General features: G+C 42.6%; 1 protein-coding gene across 1 annotated transcript in view; it reads right to left on the reverse strand.

Moving 5' to 3' along the window:
* LOC130276634 (5-hydroxytryptamine receptor 3A-like) overlaps positions 1-18,312 on the reverse strand; it is a 72,282-nt gene extending 53,970 nt beyond the window's left edge. The window contains exon 1 of the mRNA XM_056526280.1: positions 18,215-18,312. The gene's annotated coding sequence lies outside the window, so the exon portion shown is untranslated. The remainder of the gene's footprint in view (positions 1-18,214) is intronic.
* Positions 18,313-26,230: the final 7,918 nt, after the last annotated feature.

The raw sequence follows: 26,230 nt of genomic DNA on the forward strand, positions 1-26,230 counted from the left end.
TGTCTATTACTACAGGTACTACTACTCCCAGCATGGAACAGTCTGTTACATGCTGGGAGTAGTAGTAGTACTACCTAAAAAATGTTATCCGCTTGCTGTATGAAGGGGTGTGCTCCAGAGTAATAAAATATGAATTTCCACCTTTCAAACACTGATCTGATTTCAAGGGCTGTTAAGGTAGGATTAGATTGTCAGTAAACTAAACGCAAATGTTTTGTCCCTGGTAAATAGAAATCTGCTTCCAAAAAGATTATATCTACAGCACACTGGTATGTTTATTGTGTGCCGACATGCCTTGCGCAAAAATGATAAATGTTTTGCAGAGCTGCCAAAAAAGACAAAAGAAGTATACAAGAACCACTATAGATAACTTCCTCTCCTTATCCTTTTCGGACATGAAGGAATGTTATAGCATCCCTGGAAATACCTTTTATAGGTATCTTCAGCATTCGGCATGCGGTTCAGACACAGTTTGGCACCTTGATGTTTACTCTTGTGTTTTCTGATGTGGAGCTTCTCCTGGGCACCACAGATCTTTCTAAACCCCTTACTCAGTCCTATGCTCTCCTTCAGTTGGTGGGGCCTAGCCCTTTCTCTGAAGCCTTTCATAAATGGGTGGCTGATATCCTGGATTTGTCTGAATGCCAGTGGAAAGTGGTTACTTATTACTCAACTGTGGTTAGTAGTAAAGATATGTTGATTCAATCTAGATATGTCTTGAGATTGTTTTATACCCCTGATAAATTGAAACGCATAGGTGTTTCCCCGTCTGATCTGTGTTTTCGTTGCTCTTCAGGAGGTGGGCATCTTTTTAAATGCTTTTTGGGATTGTCCTGTAATTGCCTCCTTATGGAGGCAAGTGATGTTTTTTTTGTCAGATAAACTGGAGATTCCCGTTTTTCTCTTGCCTATGGTGTGCCTGTTGGGAGTTATTAATGAGGTTATCTCTGGTTCTGGGGCTCAAGTAAAAAAAGAGGGAACTTTTCATAATTTAAAAAACATCTGCCAGACTTAATGGGCAGATGTGCTGCGGCCCAGGGACACAGTGGACTCCCACCGGGCCTACTCGACTTTCCTATCCCCCATAAAAGTTGGTGTTTTTGTAAAATCGAGTCAAGAACAGTTTCTATGAAGGTCTGCCATGTGTATATACACTTTGGCTGTGCTGTCAGTCTTATTTACAGAAAACATGTGACAGCTGCCCTCTAATATACTTGATTATAGAGGAGATGTATACAAAACCTGTGCAGAGAAAGAGCGGTGCAGTTGTCCATAGCAACCAATCAGATTGTTTTGCAGAGGGCTTTTCCTCTGCAAAGGTTTTAATAAATCTTCCCCTATATGCCCCCACCTGAGCTCTATATGACAGAAAGTGCACTGTACCCGGCCTCACCCAGCACCCATCCCCAATCACCCATCCCCAATCACCCAGCACCCATCCCCAATCACCCAGCACCCATCCCCAATCACCCATCCCCAATCACCCAGCACCCAGCACTCACCTTATGCAGGAATCTCCACACAGCTCTGGTTCTTACACTGAAGAGATGGACACCACACTAATATATGCTTACATGCTACAATATACAAGAGTTGGAGAAAAAAAGAATAATAAATATACTAAGAAGGCCAGGCATAGCACAGCTTACAGAATGGAGGCAGGGAAGCTCCGCCTCCATTGCGCACAAGACTGACTTCACATACTAGCAATGTGGGGCAATACCTAGAAAACGGCTGGTCCACATTTAGTAAGTAAAACATTATCTTTCTCCTGTTCTCCTGCACTGTAACCTAGGGTATTGGGTTTAGTGCGAGTAAACAGCCTGTCAGTTTCCCTTTAATTATATACTGTACTCCCTTAATTCCCTATATACTGTGCCACCATTCATCTATTAATTCCCTATATACTGTGCCACCATTCATCTATTAATTCCCTATATACTGTGCCATCATTAATGAACTATATACTGTGCCACAATTAATGAACTATATACTGTGCCACCATTAATGAACTATATACTGTGCCACCATTAATGAACTATATACTGTGCCACTATTATTTAACTATACTGTGCCACCACTAAGGGTGCGTTCACACGTGCGTATTTTCTGCTGCAGATCTGCTGCAGATTTGCTTTAGCAGATTTCTCTTCCCATTGTCAATGAGCAGCAAAATCTGCAGCAGATCTGCAGCAAAAATACCGGGAAGTGTGCTTGAGTGAATGTTTGGTTGTCTGTCTGTGCTGGGCCTTCTCCGGTCGGGTCTCAGATTAATTTCATAGCCATGCAAACTAAGGGACGTTTTACCACTTAGCTCAATAGACCTAGCGTGTCTCTGTGCCTGAGGTCAGAACAGATCAGACTTGGAGGGACATATAAAGTTGTCCTTACGTCCTGACAATTTAATCTGCCTTCCCTTGACAATTTCTGCTGTACTTTCCTCTACTTTAAAGGGTTATCCAGGATTAGAAAAACAGAGCTGATTTCTTCCAAAAACAGCAACATGTCTGTTGTGTGGTATTGCAGCTTAGTTGCGTTTAAGTAAATTGAGCCAAGATGCAATACTCTGCACAAACTGGGGACAGACATGGCATTGTTTTTGGAAGAAGTCAGCTCTGTTTTTCTAATCCTGGATAACCCTGTTATCTCCTTTACCTTTTCCAGTTCTTCAAGTCTAATCCCTATCTCCTCATCTTTTACTAAGTACAGTTTTCTTGAAGCTCCCATTGTTAAATGGAGCCATTTTATCTGAGTTTAAAACTACTCACAGGTCTTAATAGGAGCAGGATACTAAAGTCCTCCATTTTGCTTCCTAGTAGCAGCAGTCTGCTGTGCAAGGTCAATCGCTTCTCCTCCACTTCCTGCCAGCGGTATCGGGGGAGATTTATGGCTGAGCAGTACGGTCAGCTTCTCACTGTACCCGAAAAGTGGGGGAAGCAGTCCCTAAACTTTTAACTCATGGGGGAAGATGTATCAAAGCCTGTTTAGAGCAAGAGTGGTGCTGTTGCCCATAGCAATCAATCAGATGGCTTCTTTCATTTTCAGAGGCCATTTTAAAAATGAAAGAATCAATCCGATTGATTGCACCTCTACACAGGTTTTTTTTTTTTTTTTTTACAAATGGGGCCAGAAAGTTATATAGATTTGTAAATTACTTCTATTTAAAAATCTTAATTCTCCCAGTACATATCAGCTACTGTATGCTCCAGAGGAAGTTGTGAATTTCTTTCCAGTCGGCCAACAGTTGATTTGAAAGCATTTGTTTTCTACCAGAGTACTTCTTTAAGGCTGAAAATATGACCTAATTGGCTCATAATCCAGCATGTATTTTGGCATATATTTTAAATAGAACTGAAACCTTTTTGGATTGCATTTGATTAGGGGGGTCTGTATCCCTGGTGACAGCCCTATATGTAATGAAAACAGGTCTAGACATAACATAGTGAAAAAAAGGAGGTAAGAATTATAAATATAGGCTTGATTAATGCAGAAATGTCAGAACAGTATAGCCGGAAAGAAAAAGGGGGAAAACGTATACTATATTAAGACCATGGTCTATTAAATGCAGAAATGTCAGAAGATAGTATCAATGGAAAAACATGAGAAAACAAACATACAATATCAAGATACCTGATGTATCTGTGTGATATGTCAATACGTAATTTCAATGACAATAACACAATAGGTGGTTTTTCATGCACAGATGACTGGAAAAAATGCTGAAACTTTTCAGATGTTCTTGCATTAAAAACTGAATTTTATTTAACCCCTTCCTGCCCCAGGACATAGGCATACATTCCATTTGTCTACATGTTAACACAATTAGACGTATGCATACATCCTAGCGATAGGCCATAGGCTGTATCGCACAGGCTACATTTCAATGTATACTGACAGTCATACTTTGCTGCAGTGCAGATATACTGCAGCATAATATAACCTGTAAAATGTGGGGGGGGGGGGGGGGGGGGAAATTTCAATAAATTAATAAAGTGTACATTTTTTTTATGAAAGCCCCTTTCCCTGAAACCCTATATTATCACCCCCCCCTCCCCCCAAAAAAGCCCAAACATATGCATAATAGATATTGCACATTCGTAATGACTTAAACAATAAATAAATAATGTTATTTGTCCCACACGGTAAGCACCATAAAAACACAACTAAAAAGTGCAAAAATCGCTCATTTTGGTCCAAAATGTGGAGTAAAAAAGATCAAAAGGTAGCACAAATTGCAAAAATGGTGCCAATAAAAAGTACAGCTCATCCTGCAAAAAAATAAGATCTCACACAATGGTGTTGGACATAAAATAAAAAAGTTATGGCTGTCAGAATATAGCAACACAAAAAAGGGAAAAAGTTGTAAAAAGAACATAAAGAAATCTATAGAAATTTCGCCATAATCGTACCAACCCACAGAATAAAAACAATATATTTTTTACTGCATAGTGAACACCATAAAAAAAAGAAATTAAAAAACGCCAGAAATTTTACAAGCTTTCATAATATTTTGGAGTTTTTGACAAATAATGCGGCATGAATCAACAAAGATTTACCACTAATATGAAGCACAATGTGTCATGAAAAAACTATCGCAGAATCGTGTGGCTAAGTAAAAGCATGTCAAAAATTTGACCCGATCATTTAGGTAAAAACAGGCAGCATCCTTAAGGGTGCCAGGAATTTAAACTGATTTGTAAATTATACTTCTATTAAAAAAAAAAAAGGCTTAATCCTTCCATTACTTATTAGCTGCTGTATGCGCCAGAGGAAGTTGAGTTGTTCTTTTCTGTCTGACAACAGTGCTCTCTGCTGACACTCCTGTCCATGTCAGGACCTGTCTAGAGCAGGAGAGGTTTGCTATGTGGATTTGCTCCTACTCTGGACAGTTCCTGATACAGACAGAGGTGTCAGCAGAGAGCACTGTGGTCAGACAGAAAAGAACAACTAAACTTCCTCTGGACCATACAGCAGCTGATAAGCACTGGAAGGATTAAGATTTTTTTTTATAGAATTCATTTACAATCCAACACATATTTTGGTATGTAAACAACCAAAGATACATCTATATATAAAAAATATATATATATATATATATATATATATATATATATATATATATATATGTATGTATGTATTTTTATTGGACTAACAGAATTTTGTAGGGACAAGGTTTTGGGATTCCTCCTTTTATCAAGTCAAAAGCAAATCTAAGCTCACAAGCAGAAGACACTGGTTACATCTCACAAATATGCAGGGGTTAAGACAATAGATGTGGAGAATTCACACTGATAGGCCATAAATTGCCAAGCTATAGGAACATAGACTAAATAGATAAGGATGAGAAAAAGGGGGAAGGAGGGGGGAGCAGGGGAGAGACTGTAATTAAGGAGGACAAAGGGAGATGCAAATGAGAATACAGTATAGCACAGGTTATAAGAAGCTCAAATCCACATTGAGTCCTCTGTTTTTGGAATTAAGAAAAAGTATAATTTTGGAATCAAATGTCTTTCTGTCAGGATCCGGACTGGTATGCAGCAAGGACACTGGTGGTGGATCCTGTGTCAGTGGGGTGATGGCGTGGGCCGTACCAGGGGAACGGAGTGTAAGGGGTTACTGGTTTTCACCAGAGCCCGCCGCAAAGCGGGATGGACCGGCAGCGGCAGGTAACCCCCAGGTCGTTCCACCCGATAGCGACTCAATCCCAGCTGACAGCTGAGACAGGCGCGGTACACAGGGACAAGGCAAGAGCAAGGTCGGACGTAGCAGAAGGTCAGGGCAGGCAGCAAGAGTCGTAGTCAGGGGCAACAGAAGGTCTGGGTACACAGGCAATGGAACACACAAAACACTTTCACAGGGCACAAGGCAACAAGATCCGGCCAGGACAGGAAGGGGAAGTGGGTTTATATACACATAGAGCAGGTGTAGGTACTGATTGGGCCAGGCACCAATTAATGGTGCACTGGCCCTTTAAATTCCAGAGACCAGGCGCGCGCCCCCCTAGAGAGCGGGGCCACGCGCGCCGGGACAGAACAGCAAGAGGACGGGGCAGGTGAGGAGATTGGGATGCGACCCGCTGGCGGGCGCGTCCCGCTACGTGGATCGCATCCCCGCCGATGATACCAGTGCAGCGCTCCCGGTCAGCGGGTCTGACCGGGGCGCTGCACAGAGAAGAATGCCGCGAGCACTCCGGGGAGGAGCAGGGACCCGGAGCGCTCGGCGTAACACTTTCTCTCTTGAGTGTTTTTGAAGTTCCCTCTCACTATCTTGATTGTAAGGTCATGTATGGAGTGGCCTGATTGGGTAAAATGGTGTCCAACTGGGGTGCAGTAGTCGTTTTCTTTATGGCAGTTGATGGAATGTCTGTGTAGATTCATCCTTTCATTGAGCTTCTGGCTGGTATTCTCCACATTCTCCACATCTATTGTCTTAACCCCTGCATATTTGTGAGATAGAACCTGTGTCTTCTGCTTGTGAACTTAGATTTGCTTTTGACTCGATAAAGGGAGGAATCCCGAAAGCTTCTCTACAAAATACTACAAAAGTTATTACTGTTAGCATACAAGGTTTGTACTTTATGAGCAACAACCACTGTATGTCATTGCTGTGTGCTACTACATTGTATGACCACTAGATGGCAGTGTTATGTTTGTGAGTTCATGTTTTGTCTATGCCTCATAAGTAATAAAAGAGTTCCTGCCCCTGTTGCAGTGTTCAGTGAAACAACAGGCTATCTGCCTGTTCTTTGTTTAGCCCCAAAAGGTTATATCTAACAGGTTATGGGCCCAGGACATGTTACAGAAGCCCAGGATATAATACAGATTACCCCTGGATATAGCCAGATACAGTGAGCTAGAGCAATTGAGTGCAGGAGACAGCAACAGAAAGACAAACAGCAGAAATGGCTGCTGCCATCCCCTCAGCAAAGTTCTCCATTGCAAATCTGACCAATCAGAACTACCAATCTTGGAAATTCAAGATGAAAATGCTGCTTATAAGAGAAGGTACGTGGAAATGTATAAAAGAACCAAGACCTGCACAGCCCACAGAGGAGTGGTTAGACAGAGATCAGAAAGCGCAGAGCACAATCTCCCTGTGCATAGATGATGATGAAATCATACATATGCAGTGATCCCTCAACTTACAATGGCCTCAACATACAATAGTTTCAACATACAATGGTCTTTTCTGGACCATTGTAAGTTGAAACCAGACTCAACATACAATGCTACGGACAGTCCAGATCTGTGAAACGTGTCAATGGCTGGAAGAAACGACCAATCAGAATAGGCATTTTACTGGTAAAACTCCTGTATTACTGATGTCTAGTAGCGCCCCCTATAGTACAGGAAGGTATTACATGTTCTGTACATTTTACCTGTACCAGGGTTACCTGCTCCTCTGGACACCAGGTGAGATCGGCTCCATGTTACTTTTTTAGGACATTGCGTGTACTGTACAGGACCCTGAAGAAGCTCCTGTCCTCTACATAGACCAGTGTTTCCCAAGCAGGGTGCCCCCAGCTGTTGCAAAACTACAACTCCCAGCATGCCCGGACAGCCTTCGGCTGTCCGGGAATGCTGGGAGTTGTAGTTTTGCAACAGCTGGGGGCTCCATGCTTGGGAAACACTTACGCAGACAGTGATTTACAGCTCCCAGCAGATCTTTCATACTTTTATATGTAAGGATTTTCTTTATCTATATTAGTTATCTACTTATTTTTCTTTAATTCTCCCTATTTTCTAATTTTTTGGGATGACAATTTTGGTGCCTTTAGAACCAATTACCAGGTTTGGTCTCAACATACAATGGTTTCAACATACAATGGTCGTCCTGGAACCAATTAAAATTGTAACTTGAGGGACCACTGTATGTAACTGTCAGACTGCTAAAGACATGTGGGAAGAGTTACAGAAAGCACATGAAAGAGTTAATCTCAGCAATAAACTGTATTTAATCAGAAAGCTCTATCAGACTAAGCTACAGAAAGACCAGGACATGCAGGACTATATAAGACAGACCTTAGAGATGGTGGAGAGACTGCGAGGGATTGGAGAAGAGATAAAAGATTTCCATGTAGCAGCGTTATTATTAAGCGGACTTCCTGAAAGTTATGAGACAGTTGTCACCGCACTAGATGCACGTCCAGATGATGATCTGACAATATGTTAAAGGAGTACTCCGACGCAAACCTTTTATGGGGGAAATGGAGCATGAAGCAAAGTTATATTACATTGTAATATACTTACGTTATCCATATCGTCTTCTTCCCGGACTTCTCCTTGCGTTTCCATCCGTCCGGAAGCTGGGTCCTTTGATGACGCTCGACCGCGTTTTCTTCATGATTCGGCGCCATCTTAGCCCGGTGACTCATAGCTCCCATGAGTCACTGCGGGCTGTGCCGGCCTCCCAGCCCGGAGTCGGCTTCTCCTCCCTAAGTAATTTATTCATTTATGCGCTGAGCTGAGCTGCCATAGGCTCAGCTCAGCAAACGCCTATCGCTAGGGAAGAGCAGAGGGAGGGAGAATAGGACCGGACATACTACCAGGGCATTGTGGGAGATGTAGTCATTCAGGCTGAAAAACATGTGAACAGAACCCGGAAGTACCGGGAACTTCAGAGCGGCGTTGCAAGCGAACGGCTGGACCAAATCGCACGATTGGGGGCTCTATCAAAAGGTATGAGCTGGGGCTACATTTAGGGATTAGTTTATTTTTTATTGTGAGCATCGGACTTCTCCTTTAAAGGAAAGTTTGTTGATGAATACAAGCATAAAACTGAAAGCACGAGTAATGTGAGTGTGTGTTCAGAGATGGCTTTAAAGACGAAATACAAAAATAAACACAGTAACGTGCAACTAGAAAGTCAGGAATGCTTTGTGTGCGAGAAACCAGGACACCTAAAAGCAGATTGTAGAATCTGGAAAGCTAGATTGCAAAAACAAAGTGCATTGCAACAAGCTAAGAATGTCATAGAAACAAAGGAGTATGCATTCGGATCCAAAAATGGTGTTACCTCCGTGCAAGCATGGTGTGTGGGCTCAGGTGCTACAAGTCACATGACAAATGACCGAAGTTTCTTTACTCGGCTTGATGAAAGCAAAACAGAAGGGATAACTACAGCTAATGGACAATTCATGAAATCAGTGGGAATAGGAAATGGCTTTCTATACTGTCCTATCTCTCCAGATATCACTAAAAAGATCTATATGAGGAATGTTCTGTATGTGCCAGATCTTGAAAGCAACCGTTTGTCGGTAAAGAAACTCACTAACCAAGGCAATGTAGTCACATTTCAGGGTGACAGTTGTATCATAACAAAAGGGGATTGCTTGCTTGCAAAGGCTAAAATCCTAGACTAACTATATCAGCTGAACTGCAGTGAAATGGTTAAAATACCCAAAGAGGATAAACATTGAAACTGCACCCACACTTGGCACAGACGATTGGGGCACAGAAATTCTGATACAAGAAAGAAAATAGTTGAGAATAACTATGCAAGTGGTATTAAGATTAATCCATGTGATCACATAGGGGGAGATTTATCAAAACCTGTGCAGAGGAAGAGTGGTGCAGTTGCCCATAGCAACCAATCAGATTGCTTCTTTCATTTTTCACAGGCCTCTAAAGAGGCCTGTGGAAAATGAAAGAAGCGATCTGATTGGTTGCTATGGGCAACTGCACCACTCTTCCTCTGCACAGGTTTTGATAAATCTCCCCCATAATGATTTGTACCTGCTGTATTAAAGGAAAAATGGCAAGGACACCTTTTCCCAAGCAGACCAACAGCAAAGCTCCAAAACCTCTGGACTTAATACATTCAGATCTTTGTGGTCCAATGAAAACTATGACTCCAGGAAATAAAAAGTACTTCCTGACCTTCATTGATGATTACTCCAGATATACCACAGTATTTCTACTTCACAATAAGGATGAAGGGCCAGAGAAATTAGAAGAGTATCTCGCTCAAGTGAATAATATTTTTGGTGCAATGCCCAGAGTACTACGAACAGATAATGGCTCAGAATATACAAGTGGTAAAACACAAGCCATTCTCAGGAAGCATGGAATTATGTTCCAGACAACAGTTCCATATAACCCAGAGCAAAATGGAGATGCAGAGAGAATGAACCGCACACTGTGCGAAAGTGGGAGGAGCATGCTATTTGATGCTGATTTGCCAACTACATACTGGGGAGAAGCTATCACAACTGCATGTTCTCTTCAAAATCGTTTGCCGGGAAAAGCAACAAAAAAACTCCATATGAACTGTGGAACAAAAGGAAACCAGATTTAAGACACATCAGAATTTTTGGAAGTAAAGCCTAATGTACACATTCCAAAAGAAAAACTTACAAAATGGGATGCATGTGCAAAAGAAGGTGTACTTGTGGGGTACAGTGAATCTCAAAAAGGATACAGGATTTTACATCAAGACACGAACAAGGTAACAGTTAGCAGAAGTGTGATTATTGATGAAACTTTAAACAACAAACTATTCAAACTGAGAAAGAATCAACATCAGTCACTCAAGAAAATAAGGAAAGTGATACAGAAATAGAAATTACTGCAGAAGAATCAAAACCTGAAACTGAACCAGAAATACCTTCAGTCAGAAAATCAACCAGAATCAATAAAGGTGTTCCAGCTGAACGTTTATCTTACATAGCTCGCAGAGCTGTTCAAACTGAACCAGGTTCATGGAAAGAGATGCAGAAACTGCCAATGCATGAGAGACAAGTATGGAATAAAGCCGCTGATGAAGAAATGACATCACTCAAAGATCTCCAGACAGGGACACTTTCAGAGCTACCTCAAGGTAAACATGCCATAGGATGTAAATGGAGGCGAAGAAGGAAAAATTTGACCCTTACAGAGGTGCTGCTAGTTCCAGAGTAATGTAGATGCCAACCAGAGGTATTGGTAAAAAACACCGGAGTGGTTTATTAGAGCATAAGAGGACAATGAAGTACATCATTGTCCTCTTATGCTCTAATAAACCACTCCGGTGTTTTTTACCAATACCTCTGGTTGGCATCTACATTACTCTGGAACTAGCAGCGCCTCTGTAAGGGTCAAATTTTCCTTCTTCGCTTCCACTTCTATCAGGTTCGGATCATTTCCTTCCCTGGGACCCAGGCTCAGCAGCAGTTCCAGCCTTTCTGTCACCCACGGTGTGGGTTATATGCGAATATCCTATTCGCTCAAGGTGAGCGGCCACTACCTAGGGGCAATTCCTGCCCGTTCACTGTGACTTTGTTTTAATTTGTTATCCCTGTTTAGTGGTAACGCACAAGGCGCCTGTGTCGGTCTCTCTTTTTTTCTCTCCCACTCTCAGGTATAGGATGTAAATGGGTTTTTAAAATCAAATGTAACTCTGAAGGCAAAATCTGTCGGTACAAGGCAAGGCTGGTTGCTAAAGGTTACTCACAGAAGTTCGGCTTCTGCTCCAGTTGCTAATCAAAGTACATTCAGAACACTAATGACAGTGGCTGTCATGCGTACAATGATTGTGAAACATCACGATATTAAGACAGCTTTTCTTAATGGTGATATTGAAGAAAAAATTTACATGTCACAGCCAGAAGGATATTTGAAAAAGGGACAAGAGCATCTTGTCTGCAAGTTGAATAAATCTCTTTATGGCCTTAAACAATCAGCTCGAGCATGGAACTTGAAGATTAATCAAGTTCTACTAAATGAAGGATTTACAAGAAGCAAAGCTGATCCGTGCCTATATGCTAAACAAGTAGACGGTGAGTGGATGTATCTGCTAATTTATGTAGATGGCCTGATCATTGCTCACAAAAACAACAATGAAATTGCAAAGTTAACAGGAGTACTCAACAAGCACTTTGAAACTAAAGACCTAGGTGAAGTGACGTATTATCTTGGAACTGACATCCAGCGTGAGAAAGATGGAAGTTTCCTGTTGAATCAGAGTGAAAAAATGTAATCTATTCTTCAGCAATTCAACATGACAGAGGCGAAAGGAGCAAGCACACCTATGGATACAGCCTATCCAAAGTTAGAAGGAGAAGATGATCTTCTCACATCCAATGAACAATACAGACAAGCAGTGGGGGCACTTCTCTACATTGCAACCACTACACGTCCAGACATTGCAGCAAGCATGTCTCTTCTTTGCAGGTGAGTTGATAAACCACGTCAAAGAGACTGGAATGCTATCAAAAGAGTTATGAGATATCTGAAACAGACAAAAGACTTAAATTTGAAACTGTCAGCAAGTGGTGATTTAAACCTCGTGGGATATGTGGACTCCGATTGGGCAGGTGATCACAGCACACGCAAATCCACAAGTGGTTACTTATTAAAATTGGGAGACAGTCCTTTATCATGGTCCAGCAAGAAACAGATGTCAGTGGCGTTGTCCTCTACAGAAGCTGAATACATATCTGCAGCTTATGCCAGTCAAGAAGTTGTGTGGTTACAGCAATTACTCAAGGATCTTGGAGAAGAAACATCAGAACCTACCGTCTTATTTGAGGACAATCAGGCATGCATTAAGCTTGCAACAAGTGAGAAGATTAATGGAAGAACCAAGCACATCGATGTCAGACATCATTACATTCATGACTTAGTTGATCAGAAAGTGATTGTACTTGTGTATTGTGAGTCAGAAAAAATGATTGCTGATGCTTTGACAAAGCCACTAGCTAGAAACAGATTTGTGGATCTTAGATCAGAAATGGGATTGACATAGATAGTAGTTGTTGAGTGGGGGTGTTAGCATACAAGGTTTGTATTTTATGAGCAACAACCACTGTATGTCATTGCTTTGTGCCTACTACATTGTATGACCACTAGATGGCAGTGTTAAGTTTGTCATTTCATATTTTGTCTATGCCTCATAAGTAATAAAAGAGTTCCTGCCCCTGTTGCAGTGTTCAGTGAAACAACAGACTGTCTGCATGTTCTTTGTTTAGCCCCAAAAGGTTATGTCTAACAATTACAAGATACTGCAACATTTTTGATTTTGCATCTCCATCACTGGACTAATACGGCTACTCAAATATATAATATATATATATATATATATATATATATATATATATATATATATACACATAATAGGAACATTAAGTAAAATAAAAATAAAAGGAACATTAAGATAACACATCCTAGATCTGAATGAATGAACTAATCGTATGAAATACTTTTGTCTTTACATAGTTGAATGTGCTGACAACAAAATCACCCAAAAATTATCAATGGAAATCAATTTTATCATCCCATGGAGGTCTGGATATGGAGTCACACTAAAAATCGAATTGGAAAATCACACTACAGGCTGATCCAACTTTGTAATGTCCTTAAAACCAGTCAAAATGAGGCTCAGTAGTATGTGTGCCCGTATAACCTCCCTACAACGCCTGGGCATGCTCCTGATGAGGTGGCAGATGGTCTCCTGAGGGATGTCCTCCCAGACCTGGACTGGACATGTGCTCAATCGGATTCAGGTCTGGGGAACAGGCGGCCCAGTCCATAGCATCAATGCCTTCCTCTTGCAGGAACTGCTGACACACTCCAGCCACATAAGCATTTTTCCTGGATAACCCCTTTAACCTGATAACGACCATGGACGTCTATACTCGTCCAATGGCCGTTACCGGGGTATGACGCGGGCTCCCGACTCGAGCCCGCGTCATACCGGCCGGTGTTAATAGCCGACATGCGGTGATCGCCGCGGCCGGCTATTAACCCTTTAGATCGCCGCTGTCAAAGTTGACAGTGGCGTCTAAAGGTGCCTGTGTTCAGTCCCTGGTGGTCCAGTGGGGTGTATCGCCCTCCTCCCCCCCCCCCCCGCAGCGTGATCGCGGGGGAGCGATCCACTACTGAGGTAGCTTGAGGGCTTACCTCTCCTGCTGCGGTGGCTCCGGTGCTCTGAATGATAAAGCCTGGAAGGGCCAGGCTTTATCAATCGAGCACAGAGCACACAGATCATTGTGGTTTTATGAAACCACAATGATCTGTATGAGGAATCTAATGATTCATCCTAAAAGTCCCCTAAGGGGACTAAAAGTGTAAAAGTTTAAATCACCCCCCTTTTCCCAAATTCCCTATTAAAAAAATGTAACCATAATAAAATAAACATATGTGGTATCGCCGCGAGCGCAAATGTCCGAACTATAAAAATGTGTCATTAATTAAACCACACGGTCAATGGCGTACAGGCAAAAAAATTCCAAAGTCCAAAAAAGCGTATTTTTGGTCACTTTTCATACCATAAAAAAAGGAATAAAAAGCGATCAAGAAGTCCGATCAAAATAAAAATGGTACCGATTAAAACTTCAGATCACGGCACAAAGAATTAGCCCTCAAACCACCCTGTACATGGAAAAAAAAAAAAGTTATAGGGGTCAGAAAAGGACAATTTTAAATGTATAAATTTTCCTGCATGTAGTTATGATTTTTTCCAGAAGTACGACGAAATCAAACCTATATAAGTAGGGTATCATTTTAATCGTATGGACCTACAAAATAAAGATAAAGTGTCATTTTTACCGAAAAATGTACAGCGTAGAAACAGAAGCCCCCAAAATTTACAAAATTGTGTTTTTTCTTCAATTTTGTCGCACAATGATTTTTTTTCTGTTTCGCCATAAATATTTGTGTAAAATGACTGATGTCATTACAAAGTAGAATTGGTGGCGCAAAAAAATAAGCCCTCATATGCATTCTTAGGTGCAAAATTGAAAGGGTTATGATTTTTAAAAGGTAAGGAGGAAAAAACGAAAGTGTAAAAACAGAAAAATGCTTGGTCCTTAAGGGGTTAAAGGGAACCAATCATCAGATTTTACCCTATATAACGCTTGGTAAAGCGTTATATAGGGTAAAATCTTTATTTTCACCATCCCCGGGGGATGCTCCTGCCCCCAGGGATGGTGAAGATATGAAGTTATAAACTAGTCACCGCCGCCGCCGTAAGTAGTCACCTGGGCGGGGAGCTCTTCTCATCTACTCCCGTTCTTCGGCCAGCAGCGACGCCCCCTCCGCTTGATTGATGGGCCGCGTCATCGCTCTGCTCCGTCTGTTCAGTGAGCGGAACGATGACGCGGCCCATCAATCAAGCGGAGGGGGGCGTCACTGCCGTCCGAAGGACGGGAGTAGATGAGAAGAGCTCCCCGCCCAGGTGACTACTTACGGCGGCGGTGGTGACTAGTTTATAACTTCATATCTTCACCATCCCTGGGGGCAGGAGCATCCCCCGGGAATGGCGAAAATAAAGATTTTACCCTATATAACGCTTTGCCAAGCGTTATGTAGGGTAAAATCTGATGATTGGTTCCCTTTAAGTATACTATATTAATACTACAGTCTATTAAATGCAGAAATGTCTGATCATAGTATCAACGGAAAAAAAATGAGGAAACAAACATACAAAATCAAGAGTGTGTGCTATGAATGCAGAAATGCCAGACGATATCATCAGTTGAAAAAAAATGAGGAAATATACAAAATCATAGTATGAGTGGAAAAAGACAAAAACGAAATACTGTAGATTAAGAATCCCGTATTTATCGGGGTATACCATGCACCAGCCTATAACACGCACCCTCATTTTACCAAGGATATTTGGGTAAAAAAAGTTTTTTACCAAAATATCCTTGGTAAAATGAGGGTGCGTGTGTGTGCGCGTGTATACCCCGATACACTGTTTCTGACCCCGCAGAAGCCCCAAGGAAAGGCTGGGGGAGAGAGGCCCTCACTGCCCGCTTCTCTCCCCCTGCATTTCCTGGGGTCTAGAGTCCTGCTGCCGCCACTTCTCTCCCCCTGGCTATCGGCACCACTGCCCCTTCTCTCCCCCTGACTATCGGCGCCGCTGCCCCTTCTCTCCCCCTGGCTATCGGCGCCGGCAATGGGGCAGCAGCGCCGATAGCCAGGGGGAGAGAAGGGGCAGCGGCACCCATTGCCGGCGCCGCTGCCCCGTTGCCTCCCCCATCCCCGGTTGTATAATTACCTGTTGCCGGGGTCGGGTCCGCTCTGCTTCTGGCCTCTGGTGTGGCGTCCCCTGCGTTGTTGCTATGCGCTGCGAGACGCAATGACTAGTGACTGGAGGCCAGAAGCAGCGCGGACCCGACCCCGGCAACAGGTAATTATACAACCGGGGATGGGGGAGGCAACGGGGCAGCGGCGCCGGCAATGGGTGCCGCTGCCCCTTCTCTCCCCATAGCTATCGGCAGCGCTGCCCCTTTGCCGCTTCTCTCCCCCTGGCTATCAGCACTGGCAATGGGGCAGCGGTGCCGATAGCCAGGGGGGTGAAGGGGCAGCGGTGCCGATAGCCAGGGGGAGAGAAGCGGTGGCAGCAGAGCTCTAGACCCCAGGACAGGCATGGCAGAGAAGCCGGCAGCGACGGCAGGTCTCTGCACCTGCAAAAGCCGCTGTAGTTCATTGATTTAAAGCGCCCACTTTAAATAATTGAACTGCAGCGGCTTATCGGCGTATAACACGCAGATAGACTTTAGGCTAAAAATTTTAGCCTAAAAAATGCGTGTTATACACCGATAAATACGGTACTTACTATGTTATGCTTAACCCCTTGAGGGTACAGGGATTTTTCCTTTTTGTGTTTTTTTTTCTCCTCATCACTTTGTAATGGCATCACTCTACAGAGATGCCATAAAAATGTATTTGTGACCCAAAATTGGAAAAAAACTAAATCCAATTTTGCAACTCAGGATAGAGGATAAAATGTTTAGGGGTGGAGTGCCCCTTTAACCCCTTAAGGACCGGAGGTTTTTCCGTTTTTGCATTTTCGTTTTTTGCTCCTTGCCTTTAAAAAATCATAACTCTTTCAAATTTACACCTAAAAATCCATATGATGGCTTATTTTTTGCGCCACCAATTCTACTTTGTAATGACCTCAGTCATTTTGCCCAAAAATCTATGGTGAAGCGGGAAAAAAAATCATTGTGCGACAAAATTGAAAAAAAAAACGCTGTTTTGTAACTTTTGGGGGCTTCCGTTTCTACGTAGTACGTTTTTCGGTAAAAATGACACCTGATATGTATTCTGTAGGTCCATACGATTAAAATGATACCCTACTTATATAGGTTTGATTTTGTCGGACTTCTGGAAAAAATCATAACTACATGCAGGAAAATTAATACGTTTAAAATTGTCATCTTCTGACCCCTATAACTTTTTTATTTTTCCGTGTATGGGGCGGTATGAGGGCTCATTTTTTGCGCCGTGATCTGAAGTTTTCAACGGTACCATTTTTGCATTGATAGGACTTATTGATCACTTTTTATTCATTTTTAAATGATATAAAAAGTGACCAAAAATGCACTATTTTGGACTTTGGAATTTTTTTGCGCGCACGCCATTGACCGAGCGGTTTAATTAATGATATATTTTTATAATTCGGACATTTCCGCACGCGGTGATACTACATATGTTTATTTTTATTTTTATTTACACTGTGTTTTTTTTTTATTGGAAAAGGGGGGTGATTCAAACTTTTAATAGGGGAGGAGTTAAATGATCTTTATTCACTTTTTTTTTTTCACTTTTTTTTGCAGTGTTATAGGTCCCATAGGGACCTATAACACTGCACACACTGATCTTCTATGTTGATCACTGGTTTCTCATAAGAAACCAGTGATCAACGATTCTGCCGGATGACTGCTCATGCCTGGATCTCAGGCACTGAGCAGTCATTCGGCGATCGGACAGCGAGGAGGCAGGAAGGGGCCCTCCCGCTGTCCTGTCAGCTGTTCGGGATGCCGCGATTAGCCGCGGCTATCCCGAACAGCCCGACTGAGCTAGCCGGGAACTTTCACTTTCACTTTTAGCCGCGCTGCTCAGCTTTGAGCGCGCGGCTAAAGGGTTAATAGCGCGCGGCGCCGCGATCGGCGCTGCGCGCTATTAGAGGCGGGTCCCGGCTTCACTATGACGCCGGGCCCGCCATGATATGACGCGGGGTTACTGTGTAACCCCGCGTTATATCAGAAGAGCAGGACCAGGGACGTACCGGTACGTCCTTGGTCCTTAAGGGGTTAAGGCTCTATGTAGGCTTAGTCTGTAGCCTCCTGGGATCACGAGTGCTAATGCAGTTATATAAACAGCCCTTTGAGCAGTTGGAGGAGGCTTCCTTGAAATATCTCTCTCTAAAGACCGCATTTTTTTTGGCTATTACATCTGCCAAAAAAGTCGGGGAGTTACAGGCCTTGGCTGCTGAAGAACCTTACCTGTCTTTCTGCACTGACAAAGTACTCCTAAGATTTCTTCCGTCTTTTCTTCCTAAATGTCCGTCATTTGCCAATACTAATCAAATAATATGTCTACCACAATAATCTCCTTCCTTGGAAGAATCTTCTTTGATCAACTATGCTAGTCTTGATGTGATCAGATGTTTAAAGGGGTACTCCGGTGGAAAACTTTTTTTTAAATGAACTGGTGGCAGAAAGTTTAACAGATTTGTAAATTACTTCTGTTAAAGAATCGTAATCCTTTTAGTACTTTTTACCAGCTGTATGCTACAGAGGAAATTCTTTATTTTTTTTATGTTGTCCACGGTGCTCTCTGCTGACACCTGATGCCCTTATCAGGAATTGTCCAAAGCAGGAGAAAATCCCCATAGCAAACCTATGCTGCTCTGGACAGTTCCTGATACAGTCATCAGGTGTCAGCAGAGAGCACTGTGGACAACACAAAAAAGAAATTCAAAAAGTAAAGAATTTCCTCTGTACCATACAGCTGCTAAAAAGTACTAAAAGGATTAAGATTTTTTAATAGAAGTAATTTACAAATCTGTTTAACTTTCTGGCACCAATTCGTTAAAAAAAAAAAAAAGGTTTTCCACCAGAGTACCTCTTTAAGAAAATATATCAAGAGAACAAGGGATTTTCGTAAAGACAAAAATCTATTTGTTACTTTTCAAGGAAATAAAAAAAAGAAAGCTGGCTTCTGAAGCAACTTTTTCTAGATGGATTTTTGATTGCATCAAGACTTCCTACACCATACAAGATCTTGATCCTCCTGATTTCACCAAGGTTCACCCGACTAGAACAACTGTGGCTTCCTGGGCTGAGAGGAACACATTTGCCAAAGTGCATCATGGACCACTCCGAACACTTTCTTCAAACATTATAAAATTGACTCATTCTTTTCAGAAAGAATGCATTTTGTCAGATCTGTGTTAGATTCCGTTGGAACAACTAACCCACCAAGGGATACCTCTACTTAAATTCCACTATTGTTCTGCTGACAAGATGCTAGGGAAGATTAGATATAAGTAGTTATCCTGTTTTCTCTTTCACTTTTTATCACTTTATTTTCCTATCACTAGTCATTCCATTATCTGGTACGGCTAGTTTTGAGCAGACATGTGTACCCTTTTGAGATACTGGCCAGCTCTCAATTGGGTGTGTATTTGCCTAGCCATTAGGCTAGCTTCCTGCTTCTGTAAAGAGCCGCTTATGCGGCCAGTGAAATGGTCCTGACCGGCAACGGATAAGTTAACTGTGCGCTCGGCTGCTGCTCCGCTGTATACACGGCGCAGCTGACACGCCTCCAGGCCTCTGGTGTCGGCCTCTGGTGTCGGTGCGTCATACACTGAGCGCCACCCTCAGTCCCGGACACGGATATTACGTAAGATGCCAACTGTTTCAACTGTTTCAAACATGTGCACATAGCACCCGGCCACATCGCATGGCTCCCCACCACAGCGGGTGCACTTAGGAAATATTGGGACGCTGCAACAGTGAGTGGGACATTTTGCTTTGCAGGTTTCTTTTTTCTCCAACAGTGTGGAATTTGCTCTGATTGCCTGTACTGAATGGTTTATTTTTTAGGATCTACCAGGATCTGGATGTTGCCTACTCCCCTCTTTTCTTTTTAGGTTCCTGCTCCCTATCAGATGGAGTACAGTGGAGCTTATTAAGTATATGTGGGGGCTGTGACTGTATTGGCAGCTCTCATTATTTATGGTTTCCCTTTGTAACATGGATGCATGGGAGGTTATATTTAACCTCTTTGCTTGGATATTTAACTGTGTCTATGTCCCTATGCAACACCCTGTGCAGCCCCTGATGAGGTCACATGTATCAGTGTCCAAAACAAGTCAGGCAGGGCAAGGGAAGCACTTAATTAGCACAACTAATAACTGAATTAGTATTTTGTGGTACCTAGTACTATTGCTTACATATTTAACAGTGAGTTACTTGGTATTTTGCGTCTCCAATTTGGTTGGAAACCATTATCAGCATTTTCTACCCTACATTCACTTCTATGTGTTATATCTTTTAATACACTAGATTAAAAGCTAAGTTTTAAATTCACTCCCCCTTCCTTGTGGTAGATCTTCCCAGGAAGCCACGTTTGTTCTCTAGTGTAATTTATTGTCAGAACTATGGGGGAGATTTATCAAAACCTGTCCAGAGGAAAAGTTGCCCAGTTGCCCATAGCAACCAATCAGATCGCTTCTTTCATTTTTGAAAAGGCCTCGGCAAAATGAAAGAAGCAATCTGATTGGTTGCTATGGGCAACTGGACAACTTTTCCTTTCCACAGGTTTTGAAAAATCTCCCTCTATGTGCATTATGTCAAACAGTTGCATTCTCTTATGAGCTAATCTGTCCATTTTTTATAGTTGTTTTTGTTGCACCCTAGCATTTCCTTTAAACCCGTCTTAAATCACATAATGTACCAAGATATAGAAACTGGAAAAGTTTACACACTAAATAAAAAACAGAATTAAAACAAGGGTAAAACTTCATAAATGGGCACAGCTGCATCTCTCAATCATCGGCAGGTGCCACTATGTGAACGCTGTGTCATTCAGCCACTATATGTTCTCCTCATGCTGCTGCCAACTCTAGGCTGTGTCAGTCAGCCATTATATGTTCTACTCATTCTGCTGCCCACTACAGGCTGTGCCATTCAGCCACTTCATGTTCTCCTCATGCTGCCGCCACCTCCAGGCTGTGTCAGTCAGCCATTATATGTTCTACTCATTCTGCTGCCCACTCCAGGCTGGGTCATTCAGCCACTATATGTTCTACTCATGCTGCCGCCACCTCCACGCTGTGTCATTCAGTTACTATATGGTCTCCTCATTCTTCTGTTACCTCCAGGCTGTGCCATTCAGCCACTATATGGTCTCCTCATGCTGCTGCCACTTTCACGCTGTGTCATTCAGCCACTATATGTTTTACTCATGCTGCCGCCAACAGCAGGCTGTGCCATTCAGCCACTATATGTTTTCTTCATGCTGCCGCCTTCTCCACGCTGTGTCATTAAGCCTCTGTATGGTCTCCTCATGCTTCTACAACCTCCAGGCTGTGTCATTCAGACACTATATGTTCTCCTCATGCTGCCGCAAACTCCAGGCTGTGTCATTCAGCCACTATATTTTCTCCTCATGCTGCCACTAACTCCAGGCTGTGTTATTTAGCCACTATATGTTCTCCTCATGCTGCTGCAAACTCCAGGCTGTGTCACTCAGCAACTATACGTTCTACTCATGCTGCCGCCATTTCCGGGCTGTGCCATTCAGCCACTATATGTTCTCCTCATGATGCCGCCAACTCCAGACTGGGTCATTCAGCCACTATATGGTCTGCTCATGCTGCTGCCACCTTCACGCTGTGTCATTCAGCCACTATATGTTCTACTCATGCTACCGCCAACTCCAGGCTGGGTCATTTAGCCACTATATGGTCTCCTCATGCTGACGGCCACTCCAGGCTGTGCTATTCAGCCACTATATGTTCTCCTCATGCTGACGACAACTCCAGGCTGTGCCATTCAGCCACTTAAGGGTCTACTCATGCTGCTGCATCCTCCACGCTGTGTCATTCAGCCACTATATGTTCTACTCATGATGCCGCCAACTCCAGGCTGGATCATTCAGCCACTATAGTGTCTCCTCATGCTGCCGCCAACTCCAGGCTGTGCCATTCAGCCACTACATGTTGTTCTCATGCTGCCACCAACTCTAGGCTATGCCATTCAGCCACTATATGGTCTCCTCATGCTGCCATCACCTCCAGGCTGTGTCATTTTCTACCCTACATTCACTTCTATGTGCTATGTCTTTTAATACACTAGATTAAAAGCTAAGTTTTAAATTCACTCCCCCTTCCTTGTGGTAGATCTTTCCAGGAAGCCACGTTTGTTCTCCAGTGTAATTTATTGCCAGAACTATGGGGGAGATTTATCAAAACCTGTCCAGAGGAAAAGTTGCCCAGTTGCCCATAGCAACTAATCAGATCGCTTCTTTCATTTTTGAAAAGGCCTCTGCAAAATGAAAGAAGCGATCTGATTGGTTGATATGGGCAACTGGACAACTTTTCCTTTGCACAGGCTTTGATAAATCTCCCTCTATGTGCATTATGTCAAACAGTTGCATTCTCTTATGAGCTAATCTGTCCATTTTTTATAGTTGTTTTTGTTGCACCCTAGCATTTCCTTTAAACCTGTCTTAAATCACATAATGTACCAAGATATAGAAACTGGAAAAGTTTACACACTAAATAAAAAACAGAATTAAAACAAGGGTAAAACTTCATAAATGGGCACAGCTGCATCTCTCAATCGTCGGCAGGTGCCACTATGTGAACGCTGTGTCATTCAGCCACTATATGTTCTCCTCATGCTGCCGCCAACTCCAGGCTGTGCCATTCAGCCACTATATGTTCTCCTCATGCTGCCGCCAACTCCAGGCTGTGCCATTCAGCCACTTCATGTTCTCCTCATGCTGCCGCCACCTCCAGGCTGTGTCATTCAGCCACTTTATGTTCTCCTCATGCTGCCGCCAACTCCAGGCTGTGCCATTGAGCCACTATATGTTCTCCTCATGCTGCCGCCAACTCCAGGCTTTGCCATTCAGCCACTATATGTTCTACTCATGCTGCCGCCAACTCGAGGCTGTGCCATTCAGCCACTATATGGTCTCCTCATGCTGCCGCAACCTCCAGGCTGTGTCATTCAGCCACTATATATTCTACTAATGCTGCCGCCAACTCCAGGCTGGGTTATTTAGCCACTATATGGTCTCTTCATCTGCCGCCAACTCCAGGCTTTGCCATTCAGCCACTATATGTTCTACTCATGCTGCCGCCAACTCGAGGCTGTGCCATTCAGCCACTATATGGTCTCTTCATGCTGCCGCAACCTCCACGCTGTGTCATTCAGCCACTATATATTCTACTAATGCTGCCGCCAACTCCAGGCTGGGTTATTCAGCCACTCTATGGTCTCCTGATCTGCCGCCAACTCCAGGCTGTGCCATTCAGCCACTCCAGTTCCACTCATGCTGCCGCCAACTCCAAGCTGTTCCATTCAGCCACTTTATGGTCTCCTCATGCTGCTTCCACCTCCGCATTATGCCATTAAGCCACTATATGTTCTACTCATTCTGCCGCCAACTCCAGGCTTTGTCATCAAGGCACTACGTGTTCTGCTCACGCTGCCGCCAACTCCAGGCTGGGTCATTCAGCCACTATATGGTCTCCTCATCTGCTGCCAACTCCAGGCTTTGCCATTCAGCCACTATATGTTCTCCTCATGCTGCATAAAACTCCAGGCGGTGTCCTTCAGCCACTATATGTTCTACTCATGCTGCTGCCAACTCCAGGCTGTGCCATTCAGCCACTAAATGTTCTTTTCATCTGCCGCCAACTCCAGGTTGTGTCATTCAGCCACTATATGTTCTACTCATCCTGCCGCCAACTCCAGGCTGTGTCATTCAGCCACTATATGGTCTCCTTATACCGATGCCACCTCCAGGCTCTGTCATTGTGCCGCCATGTGACATGTGACTCCTTTTTAGATTTGGTCTTTTGTAACCAAACTATTTATTCAAAGTAAACGCCCGGGACAATAAAACTTGGGAGTGTAATATTAAATTTCAATATCTTAAATGTCAACTTCAAAATGTTAAATTTCAATTTAAAAAAATCAGTGTTATCTTTTTAAGACTGAGGCCCTCTGGTTGTCAATGTCATTTAGCAGCTGTGGAATTACCACAAGAATCCAATGAACCATAACTGAATAAATGAAACATTTGCAGTTCCACAAAGAGTAATACAGTGTTGGGGGGGGTGTTGAGAAGCACAGGCTGGAACACCGCCAGCTCGATGCTCACCAGAATGGGTACTCAAAATTGTAAATAAATTCAAATTAAATAAAAATTACATTTAAAAATCTATTTATTCTCTTCAATTTTGACACCATATGGTCTCCCTGCTGCCACATCAAGATGCTCTGCCGCAGTGATTCTAATAGTGATGCCTGTAACCTGCATGTCATACTGAATAACAGTAATATTTCACTAAAACAGCATGCTCTCTATTCGTGTTAGGAAAAAGCAAAGTGTTCTTCACTCCTATTGAGTATCTCTGTAGGCCAGAAATCGCCATTTTTAATAGCGATTCTCCGCAAATAAATTCGACCCGAACCAAATTTTTTGGGAAAGTTCAACGAATCGGCCGATCGAAATTCGTTCATATCTAGTGATAACTAAAAACCCAGCACTATCTTGCACCACATTGTTATTATGTATTCATGGACGTTCATAGGCGTACAATGTTCCACATTCCCTAAGCACACCTGTAGTGTGTGCCCGAGATAGGGGTGATTGTGCTGAACTTTAAATGCAATCACAGTGCCCCACCCCCCCTTAACAGGTTTCATCACAAGCATGACGTCTTCAGAGGTTATGGGGTAATGACTCCCAAAAACACAGCGCAGAGGGTTTTTTAACCTCTTGGGGTCTATTCACACATAAAGTATTCTGTGCAGAGTTGATGTGCAGGATTTCAAGCTGTGTTCAGTCATTCAGTTTACATTGAAATCTGCAGCAGAAAGTCCTGCGCATCAAATCTGCGCAGAATACTGTACTTGTGAGTAGACCATTAATATTACCTCAAAAGCAACACCTCTGTATTCCCACCAATGGCATGACAAATCATGTATGCACATGAGCAAAAATCCATTAAAAGCTGTATTACATTTTCCAATAGACTTCGAACTGCCTACCAGCAATGTGCTCTAATCACTTATTGGTCCTGCAATCCATCATTCTTTCTTCCAACCAAGAACACTTACTGGCATTGGTAAACTGCTGACAGGAACTGCGTCACTTTGTTTAATCCCGGCGAGCGCAGGGGCTAGAACTTATCTGCAAAAAGCGGGTCCGGGATTTTTTGGCACCTTGCGCGATGTAGCACATGCATGAGAACTACCTGTAACTCCAGCGTATATATGATGATCTTCACGCATGTGCTGCAATACAGTGCATGCCTGAAAACTTAGAAAAACATAGAACAGATTACATTCCATCATTCTGTGTCAGACTGACCAGGTAAGTATACATCAGGACCTCATAGACTCACCATAAAAACTTTCATATATAAACAAAAAACATATTGTAGATCTTATTATAAATAGTGATAGGATGAATAAGCATCTATATGTACTTTATTAAAGAAAACTTAAACGTAATTGATAAACCTTATTAATCTATTTTAATGGTCGATCTTATTGATTCATGATATTATAACAAGGAACGAGAGTCCATAGATACTGTTCTTCCATTTGCAAATACATATAATAACTATTAATGCTGATATACCTATGCACTAAGATGATATTAAGAGTTGTTAAAACCAAAGGTACTCTTAAGACTCCCGTTAGTTAAGAGCAACAATTGTAAAAATCTTCCAAAGGTACTCAGAAAACATTACATGTATTTATGTACTCATATTATAGACATTGTGGTCAACTGATATTAACCCCTTAATGACCAAGCCCATTTTCACCTTAAAGGATACCTCTCATCAAAAAAACTTTTGATATATTATAGATTAATGTATGCAGAATAACTTTACAATTGCATGTTATAAAAAAAATATGCTTCTTTCTATTTAATTTTCCACTTTGAAGAAATTACCACTAGGGGTCTCCCTACCAGTCCTGGCAGCAAGCATTTCAGACTCATACTGGAGTCCTAAACACTACGAGCTGCCAGTCTACTTTGTTCACAAAGGAGAACACTCAGAGCTGCCAGCCTGCTTTGTTCACAGCCTGTTTGGCTGTGAACAAAGCAGGCTGGCAGCTCTGAGTGTTTAGGACTCCAGCATGAGTCAGAAATGCTTGCTGACAGGACTGATCTGGAAAAATACAATAGAAAGAAGCATATTTTTCATTAACATGCTATTGGAAAGTTATTCAACATTCATTAATCTAAAATATATCAAAAGT

This window comes from Hyla sarda, chromosome 6, assembly GCF_029499605.1.
Source record: "Hyla sarda isolate aHylSar1 chromosome 6, aHylSar1.hap1, whole genome shotgun sequence".
Classification (NCBI taxonomy): domain Eukaryota; kingdom Metazoa; phylum Chordata; class Amphibia; order Anura; family Hylidae; genus Hyla; species Hyla sarda.